The sequence below is a fragment of the Ceratosolen solmsi genome, unplaced genomic scaffold (assembly GCF_000503995.2).
Source record: "Ceratosolen solmsi marchali unplaced genomic scaffold, CerSol_1.0 scaffold29, whole genome shotgun sequence".
NCBI lineage: Eukaryota > Metazoa > Arthropoda > Insecta > Hymenoptera > Agaonidae > Ceratosolen > Ceratosolen solmsi.
In genome coordinates this window covers 3103784-3121470 of record NW_011948417.1, presented here as the reverse complement: position 1 = coordinate 3121470, position 17687 = coordinate 3103784, and the positions used below count along the sequence as shown (strand labels likewise).

Sequence of the window (17687 nt, the reverse complement as noted above, 5' to 3'; positions counted from 1 at the left end):
GTCATGGAACCACCCTTGACAGTGCCACATTGTTTGAAAACGATGGCGCCCTTTTCTCCGGTGCATCCGGACGACGCCCGACTTTCCGCGAGGCCGAAAATCACATGATATTATCCAGACCCCACCCCACCCCACCCCACCGGTCCCACCGCCCCTCAGCCCCTCAAGCGCCACATAGATAATTCAGAGAAATTACGCTCGCACGGGGGCCGGAAGCTCCCCGATGGCTTCTACTGTCGGCCGCCGCGCGATACAACAAAGATGCGAGACGATACGCGAGCCTTTGTCCGACTGCGACCTTTGCTCCCGGCCGCAGCATCTCATTTTCGAGATCACCCGCGAGATTTGGCCGATGTGACGAGCGTCTTGAGCGCGGATAGATGCTCGAATGTCATTAACAGCGACAATACAATGGGATTTTCCAATCTCATTGGAAAAACACGAGACATTGCAATGCGTGCTGCCTATATTAGATGCGGCCTGTCACGTTTTTCCAGCTCGGCTGTTTTTGCGAGCCAATCGTCGCTTATCGCAATACATGCAATAGAGGCTAAATCATACTCTCACGATCGCAGTTCTTCCACGGTGCAATTATTAACGCAAATTGTTTAAGTGCGATGAGACAGAATTACGAGGACGAGCGCGCCAGCGCCGTCGATAAAGTATCCGTAAAAGCAACGACAATCCACCGGGTGCGCCCAAATTGTTTACCTGTTCCATTCGCTCGAGCGTTTCATCAAGGCCATATTAGCGAGGAACATCTTGTGAACATTGAGCTCCCCAGCAGTATTGTAATATCTAATTTTCCATTGACAAAATTATAATATTCTAATATGCAATTGAATGAGAAATTTCTAATCTCAAGGACTGCTACCTCAGGGGCCGCCAAGAGTGAAAGGCATTGGTTTCCTATAAAACTCTTGGAACGAAATAAAAGGAGAAGGGCTGGGAAAAGTCCCGGTCAGCCGTCTCTTTAACGATCTTTGGAAGCTAATCCTTGGGCACGTCATGCGCGAGCATTATGCGAATGATAAACGCCTTGGAAGACTCGCGTCTTTCCCTCCCATTCACACTCCCCTGGCATTTCCTTACTTAATCATTCTCCCCACCCACTCGCCCCATCCCTACCTCCCATCGACAATCACACAAACCACCACTCGCTCACACACACCTACCCCACAATTTCATCAATATAAATAGCCTTCCTACTAATGCGCAAGCAATTGAAATAAGGCGCTGACGATTTGAAAAAGTCGAGGACGAGAAGGCGGTGCGCGCGATTTGCGCACTCGACGATAAGCACGATCGTCCCGAATAAGTATACGTGGTAGCTGGAGGGGGGGGGGGGGGGGGGGGGGGGGGGGGGTAGAGGGAGAGTCATTGCGATCCAGATAGTCGAGAAGCGTACGAATAGAGATCCCGTCAAGGGGAGAGCGTCGGTTGAGGTCTGCGTCGCGAGGCCAACACCTTTAGCCTCGAAGTCGCGTCGTTGTCTCCAATACACGCGAGCAGCCGGCACATACGCGCACAATCCCGTTACCCAGAAAATCCCATTGTCGCGCGATGAATGAGCTGGAAGAGAGGCAGAATGATAGAGCGGAAAGGGGAAGGCAAGGAGAAAGAAAGATGCCACACGTGATATACGCATACGGTCGCGAGTGGGCGTCGGATTGTACTTTAATTCGTTTGCGACTGTATTTTTTCTATATATTGGCTGGCATCCTCGACACGATTTGGCCTCTCTCTCACTCACACACACGCACGCACACACACACACACACACACGCACGCACACGCAGAGAGAGTGTGAGTCTGTCTGTTTCAATGAGGCTCGCTCCTTTTCATGCTCGCTATTGTAATTTCCTTTTACGCGGGGATTCGGATTCGAAGCACCCGGCGAAATAGCCTCGAGGGCCGCCGTCGTAAAGTCGGCGATTAAAGTGGCGCGCGCGCACTTCTGCCCAAACACCGGCAAAATCGCGCCCACGCGGCCTTCTGCAGAGAGGCCATTGCGTTGGCCTTCCAGAGCCGGGTCGTAAACGAATGAAGAGTGAGCCTTCCCGGGGAGTAAGGAGACATCCACCCACTCCTGATACGGGGGGGGTGGGGAGGAGGAGGAGGATGAGGAGGAGGAGAGCGACTGAATTTTCCAACTAACGCGCCTCGGAAAATCGAGTGCTGATGCGGATCGTCTATCTCGCTCTATGACTTGGGAGTCGCCGCATGGACATGGGACACGACGGAACCCCATTTCGGATGATCAGATGTCCTGTAGGGAAGAGGGTCATAGACTACTGGGGAGGGAAAAGCAGAGACGCGTGATACGGATCGAGATATTTACGTTATTGACTAATCGGTTGAAAAATCGGGCCCGACATACTTCACCGATCCTTTCCAAATCTTTATCCCGATCCAGTCACTTTTATTAACTTTCCATGCCATGTAAAATGATGCGTGTGGCTGGGTTGGTGATGCTTCTCGCGCCTGTCGAAAATTAATCACTAAAATCCGACAGCATGACGAATGTAACTTTTTACTCACTGTCTTCTTACAGCAGTAAAATCTAACGATATGACTGCTTTACGATGATTTTTACATAAGCTTTAGTCAACTATTATGTATTAACCGGGGTTTTTTTTTTTTTTTGTTTTCTTTTTTACGAGCTTAAACAGTTCGAGAGGCAAAATGAAGGCAATTTGACTCGATGATAATCTTGTAATACACATGAAAACTATTAAAAATACGTTATTATTATTATTATTATTTGTAAATTGAGATTTTTTTTTAATAAATTCAGTGAAATGGACGTTGCACGTAAATTGAATAACCATAGCTCGAGCATTAAAATCATATTACGCCTATGCATTTTTGTATATAAGCATAGAATAATAATGATGGGTAATATATTCTTTTAAAAGCTGCATTGCTTGTTAAATCCTGACAAAGTAGGTAATATTTTGAAGCAAAATTAACTTTAAGAATGTAATCTTCTCTACTCTTTTCGATTTATTCCTTAAAAATATTCGTAAGGAGCATTCATTGACTTTTAAAGAGTCAAATCATTTTCTCTATAATGAAACTGCATCCTATATGAAATGTCATTGTTTACATTGACAAACCATTGTCTCAACCATGGCTATGGTGTTTATTATGAATAGTCATTTTTTTTTTTTTAATAAATTCTACGCATTAAAGTCGATCTAAATGTCTAGTTCCATACTTACGAATTATATAAATTAGTAATTAAAATTTCGATCCTATGATCTCGTGTATTAAAAGACATGAGCCAATGGACGCATCCACAGCAAAAGAAAAAAGAAAAAAAAAACAAATAAGAAGAAGAAGAAGAAGAAGAAGAAGAAGAAGAAGAAGAAGTATAATACTGAGATGCATTTCAATTACAAGGATATTGGGACCGAGATAAGAACATTTTATACCAGTTATCGTCGATACCTCTTGCATTCCCCTCGGTCATCTACGAAAGTGTACTTGTTCTAGTGAACATTGTGCCTACCAATGATAATACGATTAACATAAGATTTTATAAGCACTCGGGTGTACTTTATTGATAAAGTTAAATACTTGAAATGACAACAAAGTTTTAGCAACCACAATGGCATTAGAATTTCATATTTACGATAGTAAAAGAGCCCCATTGATAATGGCGACTCGAATTTCCCGTTGAAACAGCCCGCGCCAAGCTTGACTCGAGCAAATAGAAAATCCATCGAATAGAAAGTAGAGATGCAACGGTTGTATTCTTCACGAATCTTGACAATTACAACATTGAAGTCCCACCAAAGCGTCACGCCGTATTTATTATCAATTCAAAAAAAACCAATGACCGACTGATTTAAATTAATTTCACGTTAGACTTTAAGATAATTTATAATAATAATGAGGATAATGACGATAACTATTATCACATATAAAAATATTAATAACAGGCAGTTTGTGTAGATAAAGGGTCTCCCCATTTGTCTCCAAACGATAGTCCTCGTAAAGAGGTCGTAAAGATCGAAGCTCTCCCGGGCGTCACTCAACGTAAGCGAACTAGCGGTAATTTTAATATTAGTGTTGGCTAATGCACGGAAGAATGCAGCTGACGTTTTGGGAACGTAAAGGTCGCGTTTTACGGGCTTGCGCAGGTGCAATTTTCGTGAAAGTCAAATCAAAAGTTCGAGGTGGCTTAGTGGAAAAATAGCGGACGGCGGTGGCGATATCACATCACGAGTTGATAAAGACACGCATTGTTGGCAGCCCATATCGTGTCTTTATTCTTCCCTCTTGCTCCAACCTCGGAAATTTGTAAACGGAATTTGAAATTGTGCGAACCATTGGTCTTTACCTCGCAATGGATTACGCAGCCAACTGCCCCTCGATAATAACTAAGAATAAAGTCATAGGAGGTCCTTGTCTTCATTGGCCTTACGATCGACCGAGTATTGCCGTAGCGTGTCGCCTAGAGTTATAGAGACAGCAGGGGAGGTCGGACGAGTTATCTCGTTTTTGATGATCGAGAGCCGAGAACGTGGGACTCTCGCCTCTATTATAAATGTTCTTGTAACCGCCCCGTTAATTGACGCACCGGAGAATGTGCGCGCGCATGCCGATGGGCCAGGGGAATAATAACATCGGTTGGTTAGATTAATAAATTAGTGTCGCGATCACGGGGCGATGACGCGGGATCAGATGGAATTTCAAGCGCGCGGAATATTTATTGACACGAGAGATGAGAAGACGATAGGAGCTCGAGCTTGTTTTGCTCGCACTCGTTCTGCTTCATCCCCTTCGCCACAGACTCGTCTGAAAATAATTCCATTGTCGAGTGCGTCCAGTGCGTCCAGTGCGTCGAGTGCGTCGAGTGCGTCGAGTGCGTCGAGTGCGGGCAGATTTATGATTGCAGGAAGCCCCAGCAATAATGATCACCCCGGAACTTCCTGCCACTGAAAGCGACAATGTATCGGATCACGCTCGAATGGCGCGCGCCGAATGCAAATTTGTGTCCGCGTCCAGTGTCTCGCGCGACACACCTCCCACTCTTGGCTTCTCTAATTTTAAAGGCCAATACAATAGTGAGACTCGGGAGCCATTACCGCTGACACGGAAATTCTCTCGCGCATGCGAAAAAAAAACAAAGCGAGCGAGTCGATGGGCAGGAAATGCGATCCGCTTTTCATTATAATCAGCTGTTGATTTCGCGTCTCGCGCGACACTCGCGCTTTCATCGGCCGAAAATGAGCGAATCTCACGAAATCGCACACCCATTCCATATTAATCTGTACGCCTCGTGGATGATTGTCATGGGTGGTTGCGGCTCAACCCTCTCGAGTCACGTATTTTCTAAATTATGCTTTTTCATAATCAATTGGTCGACTGCAGTTGGCTCGACATAGGCGTATGCACGAGCGTGTTTAATTCCTTTTTTGTCGCGAATTTACGGGGGTCTTGATCCTCGCAGATAAGCCGCTAATGGTGATTGATTTTCACACACTTTTTAGCCAATTATTAAGTTTAAAGATAATCAATGGTTAAATGCTATTGGCGGTATTTTATATTTGCTAACTTATTATTTTAATTCGACTAGATAGAAGATACATTATCTGCTTAGATTGAGTGTGAAAAGAAAAAATTGTATATATGTATTTTTAAGAAATACATAAATCATATTTTAGTCTGTAAACATTAAGGCATTTTGAATAATCTTTTTTTAATGATTTTTCTGTTAAGTTCGTAGTAATTCTTATAAAACATTTTCAAACAATGTATGATAATTTTCTCCTTGTATATCAGTAATTTTAATTTTATATCTGTAAATTTTAAAGAGATGTATATTTAATAATAACATTAGATTTAAAAATGTTTCGATTAAAAAGCGGACTACTTCATCAATAGTCAAATCATTTTCTTTAAATGTATTAAGTAATATTTTGTTATTTTCATGTAAAATTCATGTAAAATTTTATTCATAAACATATATTAGGTAGAGTGTTTGCAAATACATAATACACGCGGGTAAAGAAATTTTTACCATATAATTTTACCAAAAATTATTGCACACGATATCATTGTATAAATGCATTATAAAATAATTATTTTCGAAGGATTAAAAGCTTGAATGCAAAAGAAAATATCAATATATACGAAACACGATTTATCGTTTTAACAACAATTAGAGTATTTCGATTAACGTACCATATGTATGAAAATTAATTTAATATCATTATGAAATACTGATTAGGTAGTTATGTTTAAGAAATTGATTGCAATTGTATTTTAAATTGCTTATGATGTGCATCTCGATTGTGCATTATTATGTATTGAGCCATGAACAAGTAAATATAACTGAATATAGGACGGACAAATTTAAATAAAAAACCAATGGTTTTTAAAGATATTTTCCTACGGTTTTGACACAATGCAAAGTTCGTAGCAATTCTTGTAAGTGAATTTCACATGCATGAAATTTCGCCTTTTTTTTTTGTTTTTTAAGCCTAAGTGAAATTCCTGTAGAACCTTATTTAGTAAAAAAAAAAGAAAGAAAAAAGAAAAGAAAAAAAGAAAAATAAAAATAATCACTGTATGGTAGAAGGATCATTTATTTTATAAAAGGATTATTATATTCTGATATGCACTTAAAATTATATATCCTGTAAATCTTGCAGTTTTGCTTTATGAATGTAATTTAAATCTTACACTTTTCCCAATAGCATTAATTTTTTCTCAAGTTGAGTTTTAACGTGCGAATCGAGGATAATGGCAACCACATTACTAGTTTCACTGATAATTTAAAAACTCTTTTGAATATTTTAAATAAAGCAGTGAATGGACGAATGAGGTTCATTTTTTATATCTTTTAATTTCAAGGTGCTTGTACAAAAAAGATTAACCTCTGTTTACATCCAGCATTTTTATTAGGCATTTTTATTACTATACTCGTTATTATATTACGCAGGACTAAATACTTGAAAACATTTTGAGCGCATAGTCTGTTAAAGTGCCACTTTGTAAGATAAACCATGAGAAACCATGAATGGAATGTTTAGAGCGACTCTTTATTCAACTGCAGACACAAAAAGAAAATTTAATATACTTGCGGAATCAATTGTATTGGATTGCATTACAAATGGATTACAAACTTTTACCAACGATTCTATGCGCCTCGATATTTCGGGCATTTACACATTGTACATTGCCTGCATTGTGTTAAGTATTTGTCAAGCTGTTAATTTACTTATCTTTCGGACACCCTAACCATACGGACACAGTGTACGCTTGGAACTATAACCCAGGAACAGAGGGCTGATAGTCGAAGCATAAAAGCAATATAAGCGGAAAGCGTAAGAGAAGTAGGGGGGAGAGCAACTCTCAAATGACTGTTTCGTTAAGCGTATGTCCTCATTTCTCCTCGTTTTCTCAGGCTTTAGGGAGGCTGTCTGTTCGTCTGTCTATCTGTCTGTCTGTCTGTCTGTCTGTCTGTATGTCTGCATGTATGTGTATACTCTCCTCGGGAGCGGAGGTTCTTTTTACGAGCGCGCGCGCGCGCGCGAGAGAGAGAGAGAGAGAGAGAGAGTGAGACCTTCGAAGTTGCACAGTGCGCCTGCCTCGAGCGCAGTGACTCAAGCAAGTCGTATTGGAGGGAGAGTACGAGATACATACAGATGTATAGATAGAGAGGGAGAGACTACGAGGATGAAGAACCGTGTCGACGAGGAGGCGAGAAGGTGATTCATACACTTCCTTTGAACCAACAACAGCAATACAACTAGTCTCTGATTTTTGTCTTTCGATAAGAAAACTATTAACGCAGCCGCGCTCATTGCATAATAAATATTTTTATAGATTATTTAGCCGATTCTTTCAACACTTTCTCACACACGGCCATTACTGCCACTGTCTAGTAAATTTTACTCCCACGTGGCCTGATAGCTCATCAAAAGTTCTCTCTATCTGTCACGTACACACAGGCGCGCCCGCACGCACGCACGCACGCACGCACGCACACACACACACACACACATATATATAGAGAGAGAGAGAGAGAGAGAGAGAGAGAGAGAGAGAGAGAGAGAGAGAGAGAGAGAGAGAGAGAGAGAGAGAGAGAGAGAGAGAGAGAGAGAGAGAGAGAGAGAGAGAGAGAGAGAGAGAGAGAGAGAGAGAGAGAGAGAGAGAGAGAGAGAGAGAGAGAGAGAGAGAGAGAGAGAGAGAGAGAGGCAAGAAAAAACTCTCTCCGATTCGAGCGAAGGTAATGGATAACTTACAGACTTAAAAATCATATTATCATCAAAGTACGAAGTTTTCATTTCCGTACGTTTGACGATAAGAAGGCGCAAAATGCTCAAATAACATTGCCAAAAATCATCCAACCTACTATCCAAAGGAATGCCTAGTTTTTATTATTTTAATTTTCCAATATTGAAAATGATAATGAATGGAGAATGAAAATAAATTCGCGTTAAAAGTGCGCACGAAAGGCTTATACGAATTGTAGCTACAACAACTGCCATTAGAAAGAATTGTCAATTTAATGTAGAATTTATATAAAATTATTATACTGTTTGGTTTTTCAGTTAGGTGACGAGTGGTGACGAGTTTTGACGACTCGTGACGAGAGTGACAACGTCCGGGCAAGGAAGAGATGGTTTCGAATAAACTAATTGAGCATAGTCAAAAGCCTTCTTCGTGCATGTGGCACATACCAATCAATAAACAAACGAATGCATTTTACGCCAGTAGCCATTGAACAATAACGGGGAACAACTATCGCATGTGCAATTAGGCAACGGGGCGTTGCGTTGAACTGCGGTAAAGCAAACATTACTTATACGCTCGGATGCGCACGAGCTGTTGCGCGCGACACGCTCGTATGCTCGCAAGTCTGCTCCCACTCAATTTTCCTTCGATCATTCTTTTTAGCGACGATACGTGCCAAGAGGATCTCTGTACTCCGATGAAGATTTGGATTTTTGATTGCGACGATAAATAAAACCGAGAATTCGCACACGGCGTGTTGTTACGTTACGTTACCCTAGCTTCCGAAGACTATCGATTCCGCGATTATGAAATGATCTTGCATTTAGAGATAGATCTTGCTGATAATGTAATTAATTACAAGTTTAAAATTGGCTTAGCCAAAGTGAAAACGCGATAGAAATTGTTTGCCTCGTTATGAAATGTACAAATATAGATTTTCCCTGTAATGCAAAGATATCGATGAGCAAGGTGATGTAACGGATGATGCAACATATTTATGGACGGTATCGTACACTATCATTATTTATACAATGACGATTTCATCGAATGATGCATTACGATCGTTTCAAAGACGAATTATACTAAGTAATTGCCGTAGTGGAATCCAAAACGAACGCCCTTTGTAAAAGGTCTCAACGACCAAAAGGTAACAAAAAACACATGTGTCTAAGACAATAAACAAACAATCTTGATATAGTTTTCGTGTAAATGTAACGGCGGAGTAACATTAGCATTGAATTGATGTAATTATTATCCTTTTTGAGATGCATATTTCGCAATTAGTGCGCGCTAGTTCGCAATTCCAGCGCACAAGCGAATTCTCGGACTTGAATATTGCATTACGTGATATGGAACCGTAGTCGATCAAACAGCCTCTAATTATGAAAATACGTCTAAAAGGTCAGACGAATCGAAAATAGATATTTGACCTTCGCTGGAACAGTGGTCATATTCACGAGAGAGACACTCTTATGCTGCAGCACACCTCGATCGAGCAACAGCAGCAGCGACAGCAACAGCAGTGACTTCAAAGGCATTTGAAGTCGCGACCCAACCTCTCGCGCACCGAGATGCAACGTAAGGATCAGAAGCAAAAAGTATGCACTGGATCAAAGTCGTGCTGCTGCTGCTGCTGCTGCTGCTGCCGCCGCGGCTGGCAAAAGCGAAAGTAGTGAGGCGTCAGCAGAGGGAGGGGGGGGAGTGTTGGAGGGGGGAGGGCGAAGTGAAGAAAGAGAAAGAAAGAGATGACGACCACGACGATGACTAGGACTGCGACGATCACGATGACTGCGTAGGACAAGCGAGGGGGCGCATTTATTAAGCGTATATAATGCGCGGCGAGTACCGGTGCAGCAGCCCAGCCGAGAACCTGTCATGCGGATGAAAGCGCTCTTTGTTTTCCAGAACGTAAGGAGGGGCGGAGGGGAGGTTTGGGGGGGGGGGGGGGGGGGGGGGGGGGGGGGGGGGGGGGGGGGGGGGGGGGGGGGGGGGGGGGGGGGGGGGGGGGGGGGGGGGGGGGGGGGGGGGGGGGGGGGGGGGGGGGGGGGGGGGGGGGGGGGGGGGGGGGGGGGGGGGGGGGGGGGGGGGGGGGGGGGGGGGGGGGGGGGGGGGGGGGGGGGGGGGGGGGGGGGGGGGGGGGGGGGGGGGGGGGGGGGGGGGGGGGGGGGGGGGGGGGGGGGGGGGGGGGGGGGGGGGGGGGGGGGGGGGGGGGGGGGGGGGGGGGGGGGGGGGGGGGGGGGGGGGGGGGGGGGGGGGGGGGGGGGGGGGGGGGGGGGGGGGGGGGGGGGGGGGGGGGGGGGGGGGGGGGGGGGGGGGGGGGGGGGGGGGGGGGGGGGGGGGGGGGGGGGGGGGGGGGGGGGGGGGGGGGGGGGGGGGGGGGGGGGGGGGGGGGGGGGGGGGGGGGGGGGGGGGGGGGGGGGGGGGGGGGGGGGGGGGGGGGGGGGGGGGGGGGGGGGGGGGGGGGGGGGGGGGGGGGGGGGGGGGGGGGGGGGGGGGGGGGGGGGGGGGGGGGGGGGGGGGGGGGGGGGGGGGGGGGGGGGGGGGGGGGGGGGGGGGGGGGGGGGGGGGGGGGGGGGGGGGGGGGGGGGGGGGGGGGGGGGGGGGGGGGGGGGGGGGGGGGGGGGGGGGGGGGGGGGGGGGGGGGGGGGGGGGGTACGGAGGGGTAGAGGGGCGCGGGCGTAAAAACTGCAGGCATGTAAAGAGACAAACTGGCGGCCGAGCCCGAAAGACTGCCACCCCACCCAGACCCCTCACGCCCAACTCGCTTACCCGTATTTGGCGAGGGCGGCGCAATCTTATCGCAATTACTCGCGATAGACGCACCAGGAGAGACGCTCGGCTAGCGGCCATTGTTTACAAACACAGTTGCAGAGTCGGAGCACCGCGAGCCGGCCGACCGTCTAATTTTACATTTAGGCGGGAAGCGTCGCCGACGACGATGACGATGACGACGACACCGCCACCGACGACGTCGGCCAATCGCTTTAGAAATAAACGAAAGAGATAAGCGAGGGACCACCGCGTGTTTTATAGGTGTCGATGGGACCGTGCCGCGGATTGGGGTGGGTGGAGGAAAAGGAAGAGGTGGAAAAAAAGAACGAGCGAGCGTATCCGTCGCGCGAAATACCTTCCTGCTAAATCGCTAAATCCAGATTGGACACTTTTTAACGTCGCGGCACGACGTTTTGTAACGATTGCGGTAATTACCGCATTACTATTTACCGGGCGATCCAAATTTAATTACGCCAAGAGGTCACCATTGACCTTTGTAATAAAATGCCGCGCCTCTGCCGCGAGATTATCGACGAATCCTCTCTAAATCTCTGGCTGATTATTGTCGCGGGTCGATAATATTTTGTTAAACTAATGATAAACTAGCGAATTTTATATTATTCGTGGTTCGAGTCGAGGCTGATACGTCCGGATGCATCTCGGATGAATCTCATTTTACGCAAAATGCTAAGCGAAAAGGGCGCTTATATTTATTTGGCTGAAGTATGAGTAAAAATTGAATCGGTCGCCCTCGGTGCGACATTAGCGTAAAGCCAAAGCGAGCGTAATGGACTAATCGGGTCTTTAGTAAACTCATCACTCCACGCTTTTAACCAGACATTTCAGACTTCCAAATAAAGTATCGATGCGAGATGATTGGCACGTAGGATCTTAAATGGATTTAACTTGAATTAGTTTTTATAGCCAAGCAAGCGACACAATGAGTGGTAATTTGTGAAAACAGATAGCACTAGCTACGCCTTCGTAATAAAGTCTAATCTCGTTGATATCTCGCCGAGCAACGAGTAGGATATTTATTAGGATATTTATTAGGATGTTTAGCAGGATATTTAGTAGAATATTCAGAGTACTAGGAATACACGTATAAGAAAACAACCGGAATTTCCACAGTCGGCGCTCTCGCTTGAGATTGTACGTCAAACTACCGCAGTAAGAAAATGAGATCATCGAGATTCGCTGTAAACTAACTGAAGCGAATGGTGCATTCACTTTCTCTCGCGTATAATCGTAAGGCTAGCTTGACTAAGTACGAGGTCACGCAGACGTCCGTATGCGTAAAATGTTCGATAAAACTTATTTGACGTTATATTGCTGAAGAGAATGGTGATATAAGGCCCGTATGATCTTCGATTAGGCATCGACGATTTATTCACAATTATCCAACGAATTTATTGTTAAAATTATGGACGGGCAAACGCAATACCATGCGCCCGAAATCACGAAGAAAATATAATCTTACCGAGTGGTATTGTCGCGTAGATGGTAGGCTGCCGAAACAAATCAATAGCAGTTCTTATTATTTGAATGACGCGTTAAAAAAAAAAAAAAAAAAAAAAAAAAAAAAAAAAAAAAAAAAAAAAAAAAACGATAAACACTTTAAACGTGAAGATTTTTTTAATGCGACGTGTTACTATGACGGCAATGTTCAGTTAAACAAAGCCAAGTTAGTTAATGAATTTTAAAAGTGAACCGAAGAACTTTTTATCAGAGAATACATTTTTCTTTTTCATTGGAAAATTAATTTCATCTCAATGGTTTCGTAAAAAAAATTTGTCTTCCACCGGCAGTATTGCGACAGATATCGTAATCAAATTATTTTATCGAATCTTTATACCCTGATTATTACATCGTGTGATTACATCCAAATACATTGACAATACCAAGTCGATCGCGTGTTAGCCACAATAGGAAATAATTTTAAGTAAGCCAAGGATTTATTTATCCAGTAATTCGTACGTGTTTAAAATATTAATATTCAAAATATAATGTCATATGATAATACGATCATGTTATTACATTCTCTTGATAAATATAACAAAGCTTATGCAAGTAGTATGAACTATTTATAGGACTGGACACGAGGAGTTATATTTTTACTTTATCTTTAAATACAAAGTGCATTATTTAGTTGATTTAACATTAACAGTATGAAAAATCAAATATTTATTTATATATATATATATATATATCATTTAAGTATTATTTATATTTATTCGATTAATAATGAGACGTATTAAAGAACGTATTAACAGCACATCGACTAATACACGTTTAAGTGTGGTTGCTTAATAAGGCTTTACCCACTTTTCATAAGCGTAAAACTAATTACAGGAACATTAATCACCGACATAAGACTTAATCACAATCAGCAATACAATAACGAAGTATTACTTCTCGACCATTAGCGCATATCTACTTTCTAAATGCTATTCGTGCCAGCAATCGTGCGAATCGTGAAAGTTTCTGTTAGACTTGGGCTACGTACGCGCGTAGCTATAATTTTAAACATAACTAATTTATATCAATAATATAATATTTAACGATTGAGATGAAAAATAAAGGTAAATGTATCATTAAAACAATAAGGGTGCGCGCGTCTTCGATCCATTTTCGGTTTCATGAATATTACAATAGAGAATGCTCGTGGATTGTAAGAATTATATTAGATTAATCGATATTTCGCCACGATGAGGTTTTGTCGCAAGAAATGCAATCTGAAGGCTCAAACGCCAAAGTCCGAAAAAAAAAATTATCAAAGTTCCGATCTCTCGACAACTACTCGATAACTATGGCTACTAGGAATTCTAAAAACATGTCCTCGCCCGCATCCAATCTCAATCGCCGTCATATTTAGCTTAGAAAAAATGCATTTATTTTCTAGGAGCCAGAGGAGGTCGTTCGCACGCAAATCATAACGATTAGTATTTTAAAGGAGACTCGTCCTTGTAGCATGCAACATTCAACCCTCTCGACTTTCTCGACCTTCTCCCCGGGCCCCATGCGACCAACAAAACCCGAATTTCGCCAGGTTAACTAAACTGCACTTGTCACGACACACGACACGAAAACTTGAACTTACTGGCGGATGGGAAAAAAATCTGCAGAATCAATAAGTGCGGCCGTGGAATGGAGCTGCCGGACAACTTGTCGACAATGAACGGGGCAAATACGAGAAAGGAGAGAAACGAAGATCGGCCGGTACGTCGCGAGTCTTCCCGGGATGCACCTACGCGCGCATCTCCATAGCTGGCGATGCGCCAGGGACCCGCGATACCGAATACAGAAGGCAGGAGCGGCAGCGAAGAGGGTGGGACTCGCTCCATCGCTCGCTCGAACCTCGCACGTGTTCATGCGACTCGAGAGATAGGGATACGTGACTTGGACCGTAAGCGTGCACGTGTGCGCGCGCACCCATACACCTACGAGGTAGTACGCGGATGCGCCCGAGTTCGTTAATCGATTTGTTTGGTAGAGCGAGCGTTCGCCAATACGCGGGGACACGCGTCGCCGCTCTCAAACCTTTTTGCCGGCTTAATTCGCCGGGCTCGTGGTCTTTTACAAACCAAATCGACACGGCAGAAAATGTGCGTGACCGAGGTTAGGACTTAGAAGGGCGGAAGGTTCGACTATATTATTTATCCTTCATTTTTCTTTAAGAAATCGCTCGCACCAACGATTCCAATCGAGCCCTCCTCTACCCCTCAAATCCCTACCGCTGCACGCTGCCCGCTGCCCGCTGCCCGCTGCCCGCTGACCGCTACGAGGATCCTTATTGTACTCGGTTGCCCAAAACACATTTGCAATGTGTTCTTCATTAGCGCTTCCTTCCACAATTATTGAGCGACAGTGGCCTGGCAACGGACGACGACATCGAGGTGTCGAGGGAACAATGCCGTGGACGAACGAACGCAGCAATCTTCCAACGAGACTCACGAAAAAATGTCCAGATACATTTTTATTATTGTATATGGTGATTTTTTGTGCAATAGTGCGCGAACGAGATGCTGTCGATCAATGCGTATAATAGACGATGCAAGAAATGAAATAACACCATGAAAGTCGTATAATAAATTATTCTTAATGGCAGGGTTAGGGCAATAAAATCAAGGTCTTGACAGCTTGACTGTTTTTTTCTCTCTCCCTTTCTAATCGTCGATTTAAGAAAAAGAAAAACGATCTATTCGCTCGACTGCCAAAGGCAAAATAATAAACGAAAATGATATAAGTAAGCATGTTCGCAAATTAATCGAAGCAATCGGCATTCGTCACTAGGCCGGCCAACCACCTGGAAAATCTCGATCCCAGTGACCTACGTAACCAGTTGGGGTAGACAAGCGCCCGTCCAGATCAGCCTCTCCGAAGGTCAGCAACCGAGTTTATTCTGAGACCATCCTCCTCGTAGATGCGTCGACACTCGAAAGAACAAAAGAAAAACAAAAACGAGAAAGAAAAAAACGAGAAAAAAGTCGCCACTAGTAAATGTAAATAGGCCGAGGCATTCGTGAGCGATGCTAAACGAAGCATAAACGCACCGAGGGGGCGCGCCCTTAAAATATCCGTCGATTAATCTCGCGGCTCTTGGTATGCGGTCAGTCGGGGCCGGTGACACTTTCACACGGCGTCGCTGACCTCCTCCGACGCCTCCGATCTCCTAATGCCGCGCCATTCAGCGACTAACGCGAAACTTCCACGAAAGCTCTTGACGTCGCAAAAGTCACGCGGCCTCCGTTCAGCCATCCTCAGCCCCCGAAATCGTGTACGCTAGAAGGAACTTGGTTGCTCTTGTCTTACGAGAATTTTCTTGTAGCTATAGCCGTACGCGTGTGCTCGCTCGCGCGCTCTTATATAATGTCCGTGGACATTGGTTTTAATCCCTCGGAATCCCCATCGGAATCATTTTATGAAGATAAAATGAATGGGGCTCGTTACCGCAAAATATAAAAAATATATTTGGAGCTCTCCCCTCCATTTGGATAATTGCACGAACGAGGGCCCGTAATTACGGCTACTCTCGATGCTTTGAACAAAACGAGCGTTTGAAATTTCATTGGGAAATTACGATCGACGCCGATGTTTCAAACGGAAATTTTTTAATTAAAGGCTGAGGTAGCACAGCTGTAGTTACCCGAGCTACCAACGAACGTGAATAAAGTGCGCTTCCTTGTATTACGCTAAAACTTGTTTTATGATATAGTCGTAATGATGACGGTGACGGAGAAGACGACGACGAAGACGACGACGAAGACGACGACGAAGACGACGACGACGACGACGATAATGATAAAGATAATAATGTTGGCTTGAAGCTATTAGAGGGAAATTCATTTTAATATCGCATCGGTTTCTCATTGTTTGACAGCACATCTACAAGAGAGCCTGGAAGGCAGAATAATGATGGCTAATGTAAGGATGGAGCAGCATTTGCTAAATTAAGAATTTTCTTGATATCCTACCTAGCACTCGCTATAATTTAAACTCACAATAGACCTTTCCTTCGTCGACCCTCTCATGTATCTCGTATCTTACTCTTATCTATCTAGTGGTCGCACAAAGCATTGCGTAAAAAATTGTCGGCCACGTTTTCGATTTCATGAACTTTTGTGTAAAATACGAGAACGTCGCGACTTGAGAGTTGACTATATTTATTGCCGTAGGGCATAAGAGAACAGTAATGGATTGGTCGTCGGTTGGTCGTTGGTTGGTCGTCGGTTGGTCGTCGGTTGGTCGTCGTTCGCTCGTCATCCGTCATACCATAACGTCAATTCTCAGTTGCACGTAAAGTTCCGCTATTATTCGTGATTCTCACACATAACCATCTCACAATTCAAACTCATTGCTCGACTTGGTCTTGCGGTAAGAGGGTGGGGCGCCGTGCGGCTGCCAGTGTTGATTGATTCAGTAAAATACCAACTGACGGGGGAGGCGAGACGAGAAAAACACGTTGCGCCAATGAAGCCAATGTAAATTGTTTTAAATGTAACGCGCAAAAAGTCGGCAACGTAGCGTAGAAATATTGCGAATGGAGGACCTACGAGGTTAAAGCCAAAGAACGAAAAGTGGTTGTTGCGTGACTCGTCTGTATATCGTTGTGGTTACGTAGATTTTTGCATATTTTAATGCCTATGCTATGCTCTACGATGCTGAGATATTTTTTTGTTTCTTTAATAATACGGAATTGTTGATTTTTGGCATAATGTGTACCTGGCTTGTAACAATTCGTATGTAAGTATTATTAATATTAACGATGTCATATTTGGCGGCTACAGCGTCGACTCGCTAATTAACATAGTTTTTGTTGTTGTTGTTCTTGTTGTTGTTATTATTATTATTATTATTATTATTAATAGTAGTAACGTACACGTTCATTCGTATATCGTGAAGGTCGTATCAAACAGTACCCTAACAATAATTTTATCACGACTGAAAAATCCATTTAATTAAAAAATAAAGCATTTGTTTATAAGGTATTCTTATAAATTTCATACTTTTTTTTTGTTTTTGTTTTAGACTCGTTTCTATTAGGCTCCCGTGTGGTCGTAACAAAATTACTCTAAATTCATTCTATGCTTGAAAATAATTTTACTTTTCATTTATTTTGCCCAAGTATTCGAATGTTTTACCGGCAAGCGACTAATTCACAA

General features: G+C 44.2%; 1 protein-coding gene across 2 annotated transcripts in view; it reads right to left on the bottom strand.

Moving 5' to 3' along the window:
• Frl (formin-like protein) overlaps nucleotides 1-17687 on the bottom strand; it is a 73575-nt gene that overhangs the window by 54549 nt on the left and 1339 nt on the right. The window lies entirely within an intron of this gene.